Below are 16679 nucleotides of genomic sequence, written 5' to 3'. Positions count from 1 at the left end.
AAACAGAAGTGTCACAATATTGTAAGCATTAATCCCTCGAATAGTGCAAGGATGACTTTTGTACTCCTACATTCTCAGCAGAAAAAGAAAAGAAGAAATATAGCATACACACAAAGTATGATAATTGCATCCTTCTCTTCCTGACTTTAGCAGCAAATGTACATACAACTAGGCTATGGAATCATAGGACTGCTGTAGGGGGGCCTACAGATCACGTACAATCACACTTCCATTGTACCGATTTTCTTTTGAACCGTATTGACAAGATGTGAGTTGACCTCCCGACTATATTCTATTCCTCGCTTCACTACACCTGCTACTGGCCCAGGTTGAAAAACCCATAGAATGGGCATGTCACAAGAACCTAAAGGCCGGCCTATTGGCGTCAATGTGAAAAATAGTAGTATGTGAAACCCGTTGAGTTTCTATAGGTTAAATGAATAGGACCCACAGAAACCAAAAGATGACTTTTGTCAGACCATTAGAAATGCACAAATTCTGCTGGGCCAACAGGAAGTCACAGAGATAACCTCATGGACCCACAGAATTTGTAATGCACTATTTCTCAAAAACAAACAACAACAAACAAACAAACAAACAAACAAACAAAGAGAAATCAATTCACACAATTAAACATACTGATGACTTCACAATTTGCCAATGCAACAGAGAACTGAACATGTACCACCCAAATCCAGGACTACAAACCGAACACACCAGTCCTGGGTTATATTCATAGAATATCACTTTGCACTGACTGCAAATTGTCTTTAGGGTTAGTTTATAAAATTCCTTTATTTTTTTCCTAAATATTAATGTGTACAATCATATTTTGCAAGATTCCTGTCTGTGACATCCATTTGTTGCAAAAACCTACATGAAAACAAAACATGCTATTGTAGCATCTTTGTAGAAATGTGAAGTAAAATAAAATTCTTCACAAATATGCCAAGTAATTTCTATAGGAATCCAGTAGAAACTAATGGGACCATTTTGGATCTTCTATTGGTGTTGCATTTAATATTGCAATGATTCTGATAGAAACTGTTAATGCCATGTTTCATGAAAATTTATTGGTTCCAACAGGAAACCTACAGATATCTATTAAACCAATATAAACCAATAAGAAAGTTTTATCGGTTTTGAACAGGACTTTGCTGGATTTTAGACTTGGGAGGCAATCATTGCATGCATACAGATTTCCAAAATTTGACACTCGGCAACAAATTTGACCTGAATGCTCCACCAGGCACCCAGGGGTGAGGGGCGGGATAGACGGAAAGCTCACCAATCATTTGAACATACTCTTGAGCTATTTTCAGTCTGTGGATAATAATAACCCTTACTCATTTATGTACTTGTCTGGCAATACTTCATTGTTTCATTGTGTTAGATGCATATCATACACATGTGTTGCCACACTTTCATATCACTGAAAATGAGACTGAATGTCAACAATAGGGCCATTCTCATTGCAAAAAATCGCGATATGAAAACTCGCGATGTTTTACCTTTGTGTCCACATTGGCAGGTAAACATCGCGAAGTTAGCGCTGGTGCCAACAATCGCGATCTTTCCTGACGTACTGAGCATGCCCAGTTTACTCCAATCGCGCAATCGGCCTTTGTTTGGGGTCAAGCGGATACTGAAGTCACGTGAGTAATATCGCGATATTTCTGCTGCGTGCCTTCTCATTGCAAAACTCCTTGCGAAGTTTCGCTCGAAGTTAGAAAAATCGCACTCCGTCTTGCGATTTTTCGGGCGATGGTTTTGCGAGAGTCGCCAGGCAACTCTCACCGTAACTTCACGATTTTTCTAATATCGCGAGTTTTCACCTGCAATGAGAATGGCCCTTGAATGTCAACAATAGTGGAGTCCAGATTATGGTGACTGAAGTGAGACAAAATAAGCTGATTAGTACAGTCAACTGTAGATAGATACACTTGTATCTGAATCTTTTTGTGTGAATGAATACAAAAAAAATGTTTTCATAATTTCTGATTGTATTATCTCTCTCTTTGTGGCATGTGATGGGAGGGGTTGGGAGGGCCTCTTATCACCTTGATAGAGTGATGGAATATATTATGAGATATGACTACTGATATGAGGTGAGCATAAAAATACGAAAAAAATAATGTGAACTCACTAAATATGTTAAGAAGCTACTCAAAATCCTGTGGAAAGTCTACCAAAATATCCAGTGAGATTTTTTTTTTTCAATTATCACTGAACCTGATTAAAAGCTAAATCTATCAGTCAATGCAAATGTTCAGTGTAATCATCAATCTTTGCCATTTTAAATCACATTTTAGGGTCACTGCCCCATCACAATTAAGTAATATATTGCATGCTTGCGCTGCAGATGCCAAAACATGGCGAGTGTCTTACTGTACAGCTTTTGATTTTTCTGAAATATGAAGATGAGTCGGTTGAATGCCGTTTGCAGATCTACACAATGTAGATAGCGTGCATGGTAGACAGTTTACATGCCAGTAGTATGCGCAGTTAGGCTCTCCTTTTGGAGCTGTTATAGCTTCCAATACACACAATTCAAAAAGAAAAATAGAATATATATATATATATACATATTCATCTCTCACATGATTTTGACCCAAGTACAAGCAAAACTACACTTGAATGCCAATGTATCACTCCACTAATCTACATTTTCAATGCATGACCCAGGAATTTCCAAATCAAACAAACAAGTTCTGATAACTCATCAGCAGCAAACAAAAGTAAAATTGGATTGTGACCAGTTTGTAGGAGGTGAAAATTAACCTTTTTTCTTTCATTTTCTTTCTGTTTTTTTTTTTTTCAACAGCAGCAACACTGATAAAAGAACTGCATGATGGTCACCTAATATTTCCTGTATTGGAGTCAGTCTGAAGGTTAGTTTCTACTGTCAATGCACTCTTGACACTACATTCTTGGCTAATATCCATTCTTTACACATCTGTCACTTGACAGTTGTTTTTCTTTTTTCTTTTCTTCTCCAAATCAAGGTCTCTCAATGTTAATTGACACTTTCCAGTTGAAAATACAATACAAGTTCCACTTGGACAATGTTCATAGGTAATTCAGTGTATATCCAATATAAAGGAAGTATACTGCAATATTTGATATTCACGTTTTTATTTGGGTCATGGAATGAGGCTTATTTGCTGGCTACAGAAGAATCTATAGGACATACACTGTAAGAGCCCCTTTATCTAATGCTCTGATGCATGTTAGGAGCAAAAAGTGATTTCTCAGTGATCAATACCTTATTTTCATGGTTCAACTTGCTTTATATTGTCAGATGCATGTTAGGAGCAAAAAAAAGTGTTTTCTCAGTTATCAATTCATTATTTTCACAGTGCAACTTGCCTTACAGTGTATATCGTCTGATGTATGTTATTGTTAGGAGTAAAATCTTAACCTGATTCTACAGTGTGTATGCCGAGCAATACAAATTGCAAGGCCTTAAAAACGATAAAAACAACTGAGCCCCTTCCACTACCCTGCACAACAAGGCGGCCCACCAAGACGACAAACCACGACGAGCTGCCCCTGATGGCCCGCAAGAGGCCAGCCATCTCCTTACATTCTCTGATGCATGTAATACCCCGGTCACACAGCACTCCACGTCTAAATCACGCACAAAAAGTTATGAAAATCTGATGGACGTGGTCCTAACTGGTAATTTTTTGGTCAATTTTAGTTTGGCCGTGCTTTGTACAGGGTATGGCCGTTGGCGGCTGGTCCACTGCTGAAGCACTGCCTAAGCATGGCTAACTACGTCCGGCCACGTGTATGTAAGTGGAAAACTCAATTTGTCAGTGATAAGCTGCTAAACACACGCTATTTCCAGTGATACGCGTCAGATGACCGTGCTCTGCCCGCTAAATTTTTGTGTCTTACCGCCTCTCCCCAAGTTTTAATCACTGCCGGAACATGGATATCACATGTGTTGCACGTTTTTACCACTTGTGCCACCCGTGGTTGTCCGCGGAGTAAAATTTTGAGCAGTTCAAAACTTTTTACCACGTCCGACGCCGTTTCGATTTTTCCCCGCATCCTGCCACGTCTATAAATCAACCGTAGCTCATCTTAAACTCAACATCAACGCGAACAACATCGTCTGCTTCACGGGAGACCACTTTTAAACGGGTTTTGGCTGTGATTAAGCCGTAAAGCGCTGTGTGACCGGGGCTTAAGGAGCAAAAAGTTCTTTTTCTCAGTAATCAATTACCTTATTTACACAGTGCAACTTGCTTTATCTAATTCTCTGATGCATGTTAGGAGTAAAAAGCTATTTCTCAGTGATCAATACCTTATTTCCACAATGCAACTTTCCTTATCTAATTCTCTGAGCTATTTCTCAGCAATCATGGCCTGCAAATATTGTAAATTACGGTTACCAGCTGATCACTGCTTTACTAAAAGAGTCAGCTCCTGAATGAAACACAGAATAACTATATAATAAATCCTCACTTAAAAACAACATGGGCCTGGGTTCACCTGTTTTAAAGTCAAATAAACAATACAACATTATGTCAACATTGAACTCTAATCATTGTAAAACACAATAAACTGTGAGTGAAGCATTTTTTTCCAGTCTAATTGACTGCAAACTTTTTGGCTCCATGTTTCAATGAATGCAAAAACCTAAACATCACACTATGGCTGTCCTTTCTAAGACTGTGGACTATAAAGACCCCGTTTACAGTGAGTGAAAAGGCCAGGCTCGGCCGCGGCCTAGCCCGGCCTTCATTTCACTGTAAACGCGCAAAAGGCCAAATGTGGTACCAAAATCGGCCGCGCATTTGGCCAAGCTCTGGAGGTAGAGGAGCCGCGGCCGAGCCCAGCCTTTTCTCACTGTAAACGCAAACTGGGCCAAATGCGGTACCAAATTTAGTCTGGCTTCCAGACGCTCTGCCTGTATTATTTCGCTATTCAGGATATTAACGCCCTCAACGTCGAAATTATCCTGCAGAGGTCTTTGCCTTCGGCAAAGGCGGCGACTTTGTCGCGGGGCGGCGACTTCGTCACCGCGGAGTCCAGTTGGCAAAGGGTCTGGAAACCAGACTATACCACATTGCGATTAAAAGCCCGGGCCGAGCCCGGCACTGTAAACAGACAGAATTGCAGGGCTCCGCCCCGAAATTGAGGCCGGGCTCAGCCGTGGCTCGGCCCAGCCCCGCACTGTAAAAGGGGCCTTAAATATAAGTTGGTTTCTTCACTGATCAGCATGCAATTATTCAACTTTTCAAAACTCAATCAAAACATTTAGATGCAGATGACGGCATTGCACTATAAGATTGAAAGTAGCATCATGATTAACATTTTGAGGTGTAGCGATACATATCAACTTTGCCCCACCCATTCCCCCTTTACAGCTCAGCCTTGAACAAAGAATAATCATATCTTTACAAACAAGTGGTGTTATTACTTGAATGGCATGGATATCTGCTTTTTATGATGATGGGACTTTGTATGATAAACGTAAATGAGGGGCTCTTGTGCTCTTACACTGTAGGAGTAGACAATGGAAAAGAGGGGGGGGGGGGATGTATCCTTCACCTACGCTTATGAACTTTGGCTCCTTGACAACAAAAAGATTCCACAAAAGAGTGATCACATTGTTCACAGCAGATGCAGTACACAGAGAAAATATAGTTCTCTACACATGGTTGAATGATATGAGATATTCTGTAAATTTCCAGCCAGATGATCACACCCATAACCAATGTCTCTGATTTGGGGTAGACGCCCTGCAAACAAAACCATATTGTTCCAAGTGGTGATGTTCCTTATACCGAAGGCTCGTTGTAATGGCTCCTTGGGATGTAGAATGTGGTGCACTTGCCATCATCTACTACACCCCCCCCCCCCCCCCACCTTTGGCAATATGATTTTTTTTCTAAATAGTCAGTTTACAGACAACTGGACCCAGGATTCAATAAGGCGCTATTCGATAATTCTGATCCTTACACATCTGCCATTTTCCAAACATTCTCACAGTTACCAATTCGTTCAATGAGAATGCCATAAATGGTTGAAACTGTCAATCCCTGTTCATCTCTTGATGCGTCCATTGTTCCTATCTGGTTCAGAACTGAGCTAATTGTGAACTGATATTGAATCTTCACAAGATTAGAGGGGGTACATGATATCTAATATGCACCCACAATCTACCCTTATTGATGGCTAACTAGTTTTACCTTGTCAATCTTTGAAAAAAAAAGAAAGGATTGCAGCGGTTATCACGCCATCCAACATTGCCCTCTTGAATCTCGGGTCCCTGAGCTTTTAAGTGATGGTAGCAGACCAAGGAGGTTTAAGAGATGGAGTAACAACAGTGTTTTCCCTTTGATCCCATGTTCGATGCCACCGCTCAAAAATATTTGAAGCATGTGCCATACAGGATCTGCCGCGTAGATGCCGAAGACAATTGACTCGTGTCCCATTGCATAATCACCAGCCACTTTCTGAGGAAGATATGTCTTTGTGATGGCAATTACTTTTCACTATCCCTTCTTATAAAAGGTAGGCGGTACAGACACAAGGATGCGCGAATAGAAATTGAGCAAAAAATGCTGAAATAAAGATGAAAATTACTCGAATGGGCATACCCGAGCACTAATCTGATATGTCTATTAATAAAAAATTATACTTGAAGATTATTCCATATTAGTTTCATTTGTGGAAATAAAGTGGACAAGTGATAAAATCAGCTTCCAGGATGGTACAGTTTTAAACATTTTCACATGATACAGCTCTAATTTACACTTTTGCACAAATTTCTGGAAGGGATCGACTTTTGTTTTACATGCTTTATCATTAAGTGAAATTTCATTTCATTTAACAAATAAATAAGCAAAATGTGGCCAACATTATGATAACGTTCAAAATGAATCTTCAGATTGCTCAGCAAGACGGCGGCGTCGAACATCGATCATCAAAGGCACAAGTGCACCTGTAAAATTCTTTTGTACATCAATAGAAATCTGACAACTGTTTGAATAATTACAGCCAGTTGGAACTCCATGTATAAAACCTCCTTGGGCAGACTGTACCACACCATGCAGTATAAAGGTGCCAATGCTCAAGAGCCAGATCTATTCAAAGACTTAGGATAAATATCAGCAGTTGAATCAAGGCAGACACTTGTCAACATGCAAACAAGTAAAAGTGGGACTATAGGGGTTTACCATAACAATGGAATCAGTCTCGCTTTACGGAAATCCACCTGGAGCACCAGGCACAGACCATGACTGTTTGTTGACTGTGTGAAAGTATGTTGCATGTTGATCGATCCATTCGTATAATTGGTAACTAAGCAGGCTAATGTTCCTTGTCATTCCTAAAGTTACACTTATGCTATATTTGTTGTGTACCTTTGTCCTACATTGTATACTGCCACATGATTGATGCATGGATTAAATAAAATCACCATCACCATCATCATCATCATCATCATAGTGGTAACCCAAGCACAAATTAATCTTATCACTTGTAGCAATTAATATGTGGACTGATAAGGGCTACGTTTGTTGCTCTGAGGCTCTTCTTCTTTTCTTCATAAATTCTTGATCTTCCTTTCCTTCTTCTTTTGTCTTCTCCCCTTTCACTTTCTAAAGGCATTTAAAAGAAATAGTATCACAATCAATACACTGTTTCAACACTGCAATTGTGTACATGATATTGTACATTGGAGATTAAATATCCTGGTAGACAATGCGATGTGATCCTTTGAATGAATAGTATACAAATCTAAACCTACCAGGAACTGTATCTACTCCAATTACAATCAGAGCATAATGTGATATTAGACTGGTATCTGATTTCCTCTCATTACAATGTACGTGTACATGTAATGCCACACCACTGATTGCGGCTGAACTCAAGCTGCCCTTTGCAATGCAAATTGGACTCAATGATTCAGTGCAAATCTATTCATGATATCAAAGCAAATTTACAGAGACTCCAACCCCAAGCACCTTCTGATCTGGAGATTCTCCCGCCTGAAACCCCTAGCAAACGGGAGACTCCAACTTGATGTGCGCGAAGCACGAGCGTGAAGCGTGAAGTTCCTCGCGGCCAGGGTCTAAGCTCTAGGGTTCTAGATGCTCTCTCGTGTTATCTAACTGGGCTTATTTTTTTCAACATACGATGACACTAACTAAGAAATCATTTCAAGCGGGAGACACAGAGCCAGGGCGGGAGAAATTAAATCTCAAGCGGGAGAACAGGAGATTTTGCAAAAATGGGCTTTCGGCGGAAGATCTCCTGTCGAAAGCGGGAGAGTTGGAGCCTCTGAATTTACATTTAAAATATCAGAGCAAATCACTTATCTACAGCCATTATTTCACAGTCTGTATAAAGACTGATAGCACTTGACAACACATGTAGTCAGAATTTTCCTAGCATTGATTGCAAGATATATTTTATGACTTTGTCATACCATTTAATTCTACTGCACCTAAGGACAGTGATAGTCACCTGTGCTTTACATCCGGCACACAATTAATACGAGGCTCAAAGAGAGAGAGAGACAGAGGGGAAAAAAAGAAAAAAGCACAGCAAATTTACTTCTAAATAAAAATTTAATAGTTGTAACTTTCACACACAGTGAGTGTATAGCCTGGACTTGAACATTTTTGGACTCTATGTGCAACTAAAATCACACTGAGTTTCATGCAACACAGAACCATGAAACTGTAAAGAGCAGTGCAATATTTGTGTAATAAACCCAGTTAGGATGAACTGATTAGACTATTTACACACATTTGATTAATTTCCACAGATCCCTGCCAAAATATGCACAGGACTAGTCTTGAACAGGCTAAAAGAAACAATTATACACTGGAATGCATTCATCACAAGGCTATAATTGTGGGTTTCTTGGAATTTTATTCATTTTTATTAAGAGCTACTATGGTACATAAATAACTAGTGACTCTGAGAATAATTACGCAGTACCCACTGCATGCTACGTAAGGACTAGAACCACCACTTGCTGTCGAGTGGAAGCTCGGTGGTCGAGTGGAGATGACACCTGTCCGGAGATCAGGAGGTCGTAGGTTCGAATCCTGCTCAAGTATGTACGCCCATAATTTTTTTATGATGGCTAACACTAAAACACTGATCAATTCAGTGCTTATTTACGTCTATGTAGGGCAATTTGTCAATCAGTTGCGATGAAAACACATCCACTGAAGAATTCACGAATATGAAAAATTACACAGGCTGCTGCATGCTATAAGGATTAGAACCACCACTTGCTGTTGGGCGGAAGCTCGGTGGTCTAGTGGAGATGACATCTGTCTGGAGATTAGGAGGTCGTAGGTTCGAATCCTGCTCGAGTATGTATGCCCATGATTATTTTTTGTCATGGATACTGACTCCAATTCTCCCACTTTCGACGGGAGATCTCCCGCCGCCGAAAGCCCATTTTTGCAAAATCTCCTGTTCTCCCACTTGAGATTAAATTTCTCCTGATAGAAATAGGATGTTGAAAAATAAGCCTTAGATAGCATGAGATAACATCTAGAACCCTAGAGTTGAACCCCGGCCACAAGGAACTCCACGCTTCGTGACATCAAGTTGAAGTCTCCCGTTTGCTTGGGGTTTCAGGCGGGAGAATCTCCAGAGCAGAAGGTGCTTGGGGTTGGAGTCTCTACTAAAACACAGATCATTTCAGTGCTTATTTACGTTGATGTAGGGCAATTTGTTTAATCAGTTGCAATGAAACATCTCGACAGAAGAATTTCATGAATTTGAATAATTATGCAGTACCCGCTGCATGCTGTAAGGATTAGAACCAACAATTGCTGTCGGGCGGAGGCTCGGTGGTCTAGTGGAGATGACGCCTGTCCGGAGATCAGGTCGTAGGTTCGAATCCTACTCGAGTATGTACGCCCATGATTTTTTTTATCATGGCTACTACCAAACACTGATCAATTTAGTGCTTATTTACGTCGATGTAGGGCAATTTGTCAATCAGTTGCAATGAAAACATCTCGAGGGAAGAATTTCATGAATTTGAATAATTGCACAGAACCCACTGCATGCTAAAAGGATGACGCCTGTCCGGAGATCAGGGGGGTGTTTCATCAACGAGTTCGTCGGAGGTTTTCACCAACAAATTTCCTATCAGCCAATCAGACACAAGGATTTCAATAGCTTTTAACAGTTGTCAGTGTAAATCACTGACAAAAAGTTTCATGAAACGGTCCCCAGGAGGTCGTAGGTTTGAATCCTGCTGGAGTATGTACGCCCATAATTTTTTATCATGGCTACTACCAAACACTGATCAATTCAGTGCTCATTTACGTTGATGTAGGGCAATTTGTCAATCACTTGCAATGAATACATCTCGAGGGAAGAATTTCATGAATTTGAATGATTATGAAAGAGACCTTTCACTTTCAATCATGATGAAAATAGCTTTCTTGGTGGGGGGGGGGGGGTAGTACCACAATCAAAGAGAAAAGGCAGAGAACAATCAATCTTAGACTGTAAAGCAACTTGGTTTCGCAGTCTCTTAGCATGCAAGTGATAGGGAGAAATGTTTACAGTCAAACTGGTCTAGATAGCAACCATCCATGGAAGACAAAGAAGATGGCTGCTATGGACAGGTTCTTTACCATGGCTTTCCTCTCCGTGAGATTTATTTATTTCCTCATTTTTTTTTTTTTTTTTTTAGTGATCTTATGCACAAGGTGGCCTAAAGGGCAGGTTTGACTGTATTTTCAATATAGGGCCTACTGTGAGAGCATAATAACATCTATGCATCAGACTTATGAATGACCTGTTGAGGTGTTGAATGTGTGTTTGAAAACGAGGCAACGAACAATTTGAGAAGAATCTCTACATTTTGAGCTGTCAGCAAAGTTAGCAATAAAGTGCATCCTGAAAACAATTTGGTTTGGTTTTCCAAGAGATGATATTTGGCAAGCTGTCAATTTTGCAATAGTTGACTCTCGACATCAGCAAAAACAACTAATATGCCTAATATAGTACTTGAAACTCTGGATGAGTCCATGTGTGTAATCTTTCTTTGTAGACATCAATATGCTTGGTACAGTTTGTTTAATTTGGCTTCCACAACACCATAGTTCCATGGAACATCAAAATTGGTCAATACCATACAGGTAAACATGTACATAACTCAGTCTATACACCATGTAAACTTTTGAATCATTATGTGGTAAAGAGAATTGATTTTCTATAGTATTGTCAACATACATTGCCCTCTGCCAGTGATCTTAGAAGTATCTTTTTGAAATGTAAACATCATCATGCAATCAGGGCTAACTTTGACAATCAACTTTACAATGTCTATTCTTTTAGTGCAACAGACTGTTCATTGGTTTTTCAAAGGAAAACACACATACTGGGATGATCATCTTATCTTAAACAGGGTAATTTATCATGCAACCAGTACAAACAGCCACAAAGTCTCTTTCAAACTACAACAAATCCTACCTTTGTGTCAATTTGATATGCTCTTCTTGTATCTGCACAGGGTCTGTGTTAAACAAATTTACCCAATTAATGCAGTGTAACAAAGTACCTCGTCATCAGTTAATGAATTCTATTACTTTCATAGGAAGTGTTAACCAGTTGACTATTACGAGTACAGCACTCTACTAGCTAGGACCAGATTATGCAGAGAATAAGTGGTGCACAATCAACAGACTCCCAATTCAGAGTCACAGCACTGAAAAGCCATGGATTTTTATGCCAGCCCTGAATAATGGAATAGCATTTTACTTGCCACATATTCATGGTCAGTTCTGCCTTTGTATGCTCCAGCGATTCTTGGTCAAAGAGGTTTATTCAGAGTCATCTTCTCTTTACTCTATGTTCATTGTTCCATGTATATAATAGGCGATGAATGGTGGACAGAACTGGCACGGAATAGTTCTACCCAGTTGTAAACACAGTTACATGTACATACAACACCTCTGGGTTTAACTTCGCACATTGTTTGCTGCACCTTGATCTCTCTCCCGTACTCCTTGCACAAGGGCTAGATTACACACCTCCCTTCTTCTTCTTTACAATTTTATCTGCCTGCTGCAATCCTAAAGATCATTGCAGATATCAGCTGATTGGAGTACACGTACATGTGTGTTTTTTACTACTTAGCCCAGATTTCATCCTGCTTTTCAGGAGATAATTGAAGTGGGTTAGTTCTCCAACAGACCTCCCTGCTCTAACCCAGCATTGAGACTAGATCCCACTTCTCTGGGACAGTTAGGAGAAATCTTCTTTTTTTTTCTTACAGCTGACCATTCGCACCACTACTATCGACTCTCCATGAGCTGTGGGAACAATCGCAGCTCGGGTCATACTGTCATTGAAGATGAATATCCTGCCCTCTGACATAAGAATTTGCCCATGTGCACACTTGAATACAGCTTGGCACAATGAATTACAAAACCATGAAGGTCACTCCCCCTTCACGATCCTGAGAAGTTTCATGTGGACACAAAGACTTGTGTCCTCGAGCATCCAAACAATTGTTTTGAAGGGGAAAGTCCTGCAGCGCGGGATTTTCCTTGAGGTATCAGACCTAGTCAGAATATGGGTGAGGCTCCTCCGAAAGACTTGGTAACAAGAGTATAGTGCCTTGCCAACAGGTGCTAGATACTGTCAGGCTGAGGCTTGCATCTTACATGTGAATAGAAGCCCTCCATCTTATGTGGTCTAAACAGCTCCCCAATTCATGGGCAACACAGTACTAGTGTTAAAAGCCATACCTATGTAGGGTTGTGATAAGAGTGCAAGGGCATTCCCAAAACAAAGTTGAAATGTAAAACCTGATTGAAAAATAAATGATCAATAGCTTTTGTAGGGATTCATTTTGAACCATCTACAGCAGTGTATCATCCCCCTCTGTTATCACATGTACAGGTACCACCACTCTATACACCGATGCATCAGCCCACGTATATTCACATGCATCCATGCACCCGACCTATCACAGACACTCCACACATCACATGACATTTTCCCGCCTTTTTTTCACTCCTCACCGATTGGTTTCTATAATGCTGGCAACATGCTCAATTCACCCAAGCTTACACATCCGTTTACATTCTATGAATATTTAGTTTCAACCATTGTTTCCTCATTTGCATGTTCTGTTATGATGATTGGGTGTATTAATATTTATGTACAATTCGAATTTGAAATTCCTAACGTAAACTTTATGCCAAATAATCTGACCATTGAACTGGCTACAAAGCAGTTGGCCAGGAGACTTCAGCAGAGCAACATGTGTGCTGCCCTGTTTGTTTCTGTTGAGTCGCTAGAGTCAAGAGAGATCTGAAAGAACCTGAGCCCTACACTATTTAAAAGAAAAACTCAAAACAACCACACAGATGCATGGATCTCTCAAGAACTTTTTATCCCAGTAGTCACAGGCAGTGTACCAAGTAATGTATCAATTTCTGTACTTGCTCAAGCAAGTTGGTAGCAACAATCATGTTTGGGATCCGAATCTCTCTGATGCTGGATCAAAACTAGATTCAACTATTTGAGGTAATTAATAGATAATTGGCATACAATTTGTTGTGGGTACTCACAACTGAATGACACATGCCTTAAAACTACACATAAACAACAACAATAACAGGTAATCAGGTTATTAAATGGCTCTCCTCAACGTTTTTCTTCAATATGCTTGCCTGAGAATTACCTTGCTATAACTATATACTGGTAATAGTAGTAGTAATAATAATAATAATAATAGACAGTGCTTATACAGTTGTATAGCGCATAACACAAAGTGATAATGTCCCTATATGCCCTCAAAAAATGAAAAGATTATACAAAAAACATACAATTACAATTACAGTGATGGTACCGAGCTTCATGTTTGCTTTACACTGTAAACAAATGCGTTTTCAAGGCAGACTTGAATCTATTTATATCTATTTGTAGTATTCATTTTTCATCTCAGGCTTTAATACTGCAATCAAGCCCAATTGCGAAGCTCTCACAGTTGAGACAGTGGATCGAGTACTCCAGCAAGCTAATCTCAGGCCTGCTACATCATCGAACCCACAATGAAAGTCGAAGCTTTGTTCATACTCCTTACAGAAAAAAATACCATATTAACGATAATTTCTTTCATCATAAACTCCCTCTAAGTCTGTCAAAGGCCATGATTCATCCCAAACTTCTAAAGAATACATTACCGGTACTGAACATTACTGTGTTATGTGACTAGCAAAATAAATACATTTCCAAAATCTTCCTCTGGCTAACCAATAGGCCTTATATACATATATATTGAATGCAACTAGCACAAAAATGTGCCATCTTTGCATCAGAGCAATTTTAATTCAGTAGGGATTAGGATGATTTCATAATACCCCAGAACCTCGAATCCACTGAGTTTTCTTTGACGGTCAGTTTCACTTTGGGGGATTATTTTCTGTGTGGACAACTGAAAGAGTGATAAGCAATAGTTGGGACTGCCAAGTTTAATAAACATTAAGAAATAATTGTACACTTCCTCATATCATATCAAGAGCATAAACATCTTTTGTTAACGTTGACGAGAGTAAAGTACATAGAAGGGGTCTAGTACATACTGATCTGTTCAAGTAAAAAAAGGGGTCAGTCACCTCTGCTGTACATTCAACAAATCATCACTAAAAACGTTATTGGTACATGGGATGTACACTGGATGTTTTAGTTGTTGTTGTTGACACAATTGACTACTACAACGGGTATGTTGAATTTGATTTGAACACTTACATTAGTATTAATCAGTAAGGTTAGAGGGAACGCGTTACATTATTCGGTTTCTATCGTATTTAGAACGAGACACCATCTGTTCGAATACATCCCGATCCCGGCGGGAGTGTAGCCCGGTCGATAATACCAGGGAGGTGAGACGCGTCCCCTATGATCCAGCATAGTGTTTACGCAAGTGCACTTATTTTCGAACTGAACAGTAAATTTAGACCTATGATATTCAAGAACTGCAGTGCAGTAGACAAGTATAAGATAACTCTACGGATGACCGCTCTTCGCATTAGACACCTTACCTTTTTTGATTGGCAATGTCTCGAAAGAGTGAAATGGTTCCACTAATTATCACTTGCTCGGTTTCCAGAAACAAACATTCTCCAAATGCAACGGAAGGGAAGGCAAGTGCATTTCAGTCACCGCCGAATGAGCACGAGAATCTGCCGCAAGTAGCACGTTGTGTTCTTTGTGAACGTCGTCTGCAAGCGAACGATCAGAATGCCGGATCTCTACAAACCCACCAGTTACGTTGAGTGTTGGGCAACAGAATACACAGCAAGCACACGAATATAATTTATGCACGAACCACGTGTCTCAGATCTGTGGGCGCTAAGCCAAAACAAAGGACGCGTTTGGATCAGTCACTCAATAGGACCTATATACAATTTGTACATTTAAAAAAAAAAAAAAAAAACTGCTCTGAAAGAAGAAGAAGAAGAAGAAGAGAGAGAGAGAAAAAAGCGAGCAATTACTAAAATGTGAGTTGTTGTACAGTACTGTATTACCAGTGCACAGAGACGTAGGCCCTAGTAGTATAATCGAACAACTGGTAATGGGGAATTATACTCTTAGGAGGTTCTGCACAGCTACAGTATAGGAAGAAGAAGAAATCTTGTTGATTTGTGATGGGAAAGCAATATACAGGTCATGTGCTCAATTTCTGGTGGCGAACACACAATCATATCCCGTCAGTCCACCTCTCTAAGTATGTGACATAATTGTTTGGTTCCCCCCTCCTCCCCCCCCCCCCCCCCCCCAAAGAAGTTCACATCGAACTATTAACTCGTTAATGACTTTATTACAGAAGATGGTGCAAAGCGTAGTCTCACTTCCACATTAATTTTGATATAAGGGTGTATATTTTGACAGTAAGTACTAGGTGTTTCAAAAAACATTTCCGACTTTTGATCCTTAATAGTTCAAAAACTATATGAGCAATAGCTGAATAGTGTACAATTTTGTTGGAGGCAATTTCAAAATGTCAGCATAATTCAGTTTCATTAAATTAAACATTAATTTTTCAGTTAGGTTTCAGATTTTGCTGTATTTTCAACCCTCTGTTATACAAAACTTTAACTTTGCACAGAAGTCAATTGGTGTGTATGGGAGTGTGTAGTTGACACCCAGACAATAGTCCTGGACAATGACCAGGATTTGAACGCCCATTATTTATTATCATCTATTTATACAGCTTAGTCTTTATTCATTCTGAAATGGGGTGTATGCAAGCACGTGGAAAGATGTGCTTACTTTTTTCATGTGCATGCATTTCACCCTTTGCTAGGAATTCAGACTAGCAGTGCCCAGGGCAATCCATCATGATAATAAAGCATTCATGTGCCTTGGAGCAGAGCTCTGAACAGGTGGTATCCAGGTCCATCGTTCAGGGTCATTGTAAGTACACTCTCACATACACATCATTAGTTCCTGTGTAAAGTTCAGGTTTAAAATTTGACCAAAATCTGGAACCTAACTTCGAAATTAATCATGAAACTGAAAAATTTCATGAAAATGATGTATGTTTTCATATCTAAATCGCCTAAAACTAAATTGTACACTATTCTGCTATTACTCATAATACTATCAATGACAATGTTATCTGATATACTTAGTATAGTTTTAAAGTGGGAAATGTTTTTTGT

At 39.7% G+C, this 16679-nt stretch overlaps 1 protein-coding gene across 1 annotated transcript in view; it reads right to left on the bottom strand.

Annotated features, from left to right (window-relative positions):
- LOC139708900 (high-affinity choline transporter 1-like) overlaps positions 1–15120 on the bottom strand; it is a 98754-nt gene extending 83634 nt beyond the window's left edge. The window contains exon 1 of the mRNA XM_071620863.1: positions 15057–15120. The gene's annotated coding sequence lies outside the window, so the exon portion shown is untranslated. The remainder of the gene's footprint in view (positions 1–15056) is intronic.
- Positions 15121–16679: the final 1559 nt, after the last annotated feature.

This window comes from Diadema antillarum, unplaced genomic scaffold, assembly GCF_040938485.1.
Source record: "Diadema antillarum isolate AM-2024a unplaced genomic scaffold, OU_Dant_1.0 seq00001384_RagTag, whole genome shotgun sequence".
Lineage (NCBI taxonomy): Eukaryota > Metazoa > Echinodermata > Echinoidea > Diadematoida > Diadematidae > Diadema > Diadema antillarum.
Note: the sequence above shows the minus strand (reverse complement) of the source record. Positions and strands in the feature narration are given on the sequence as shown.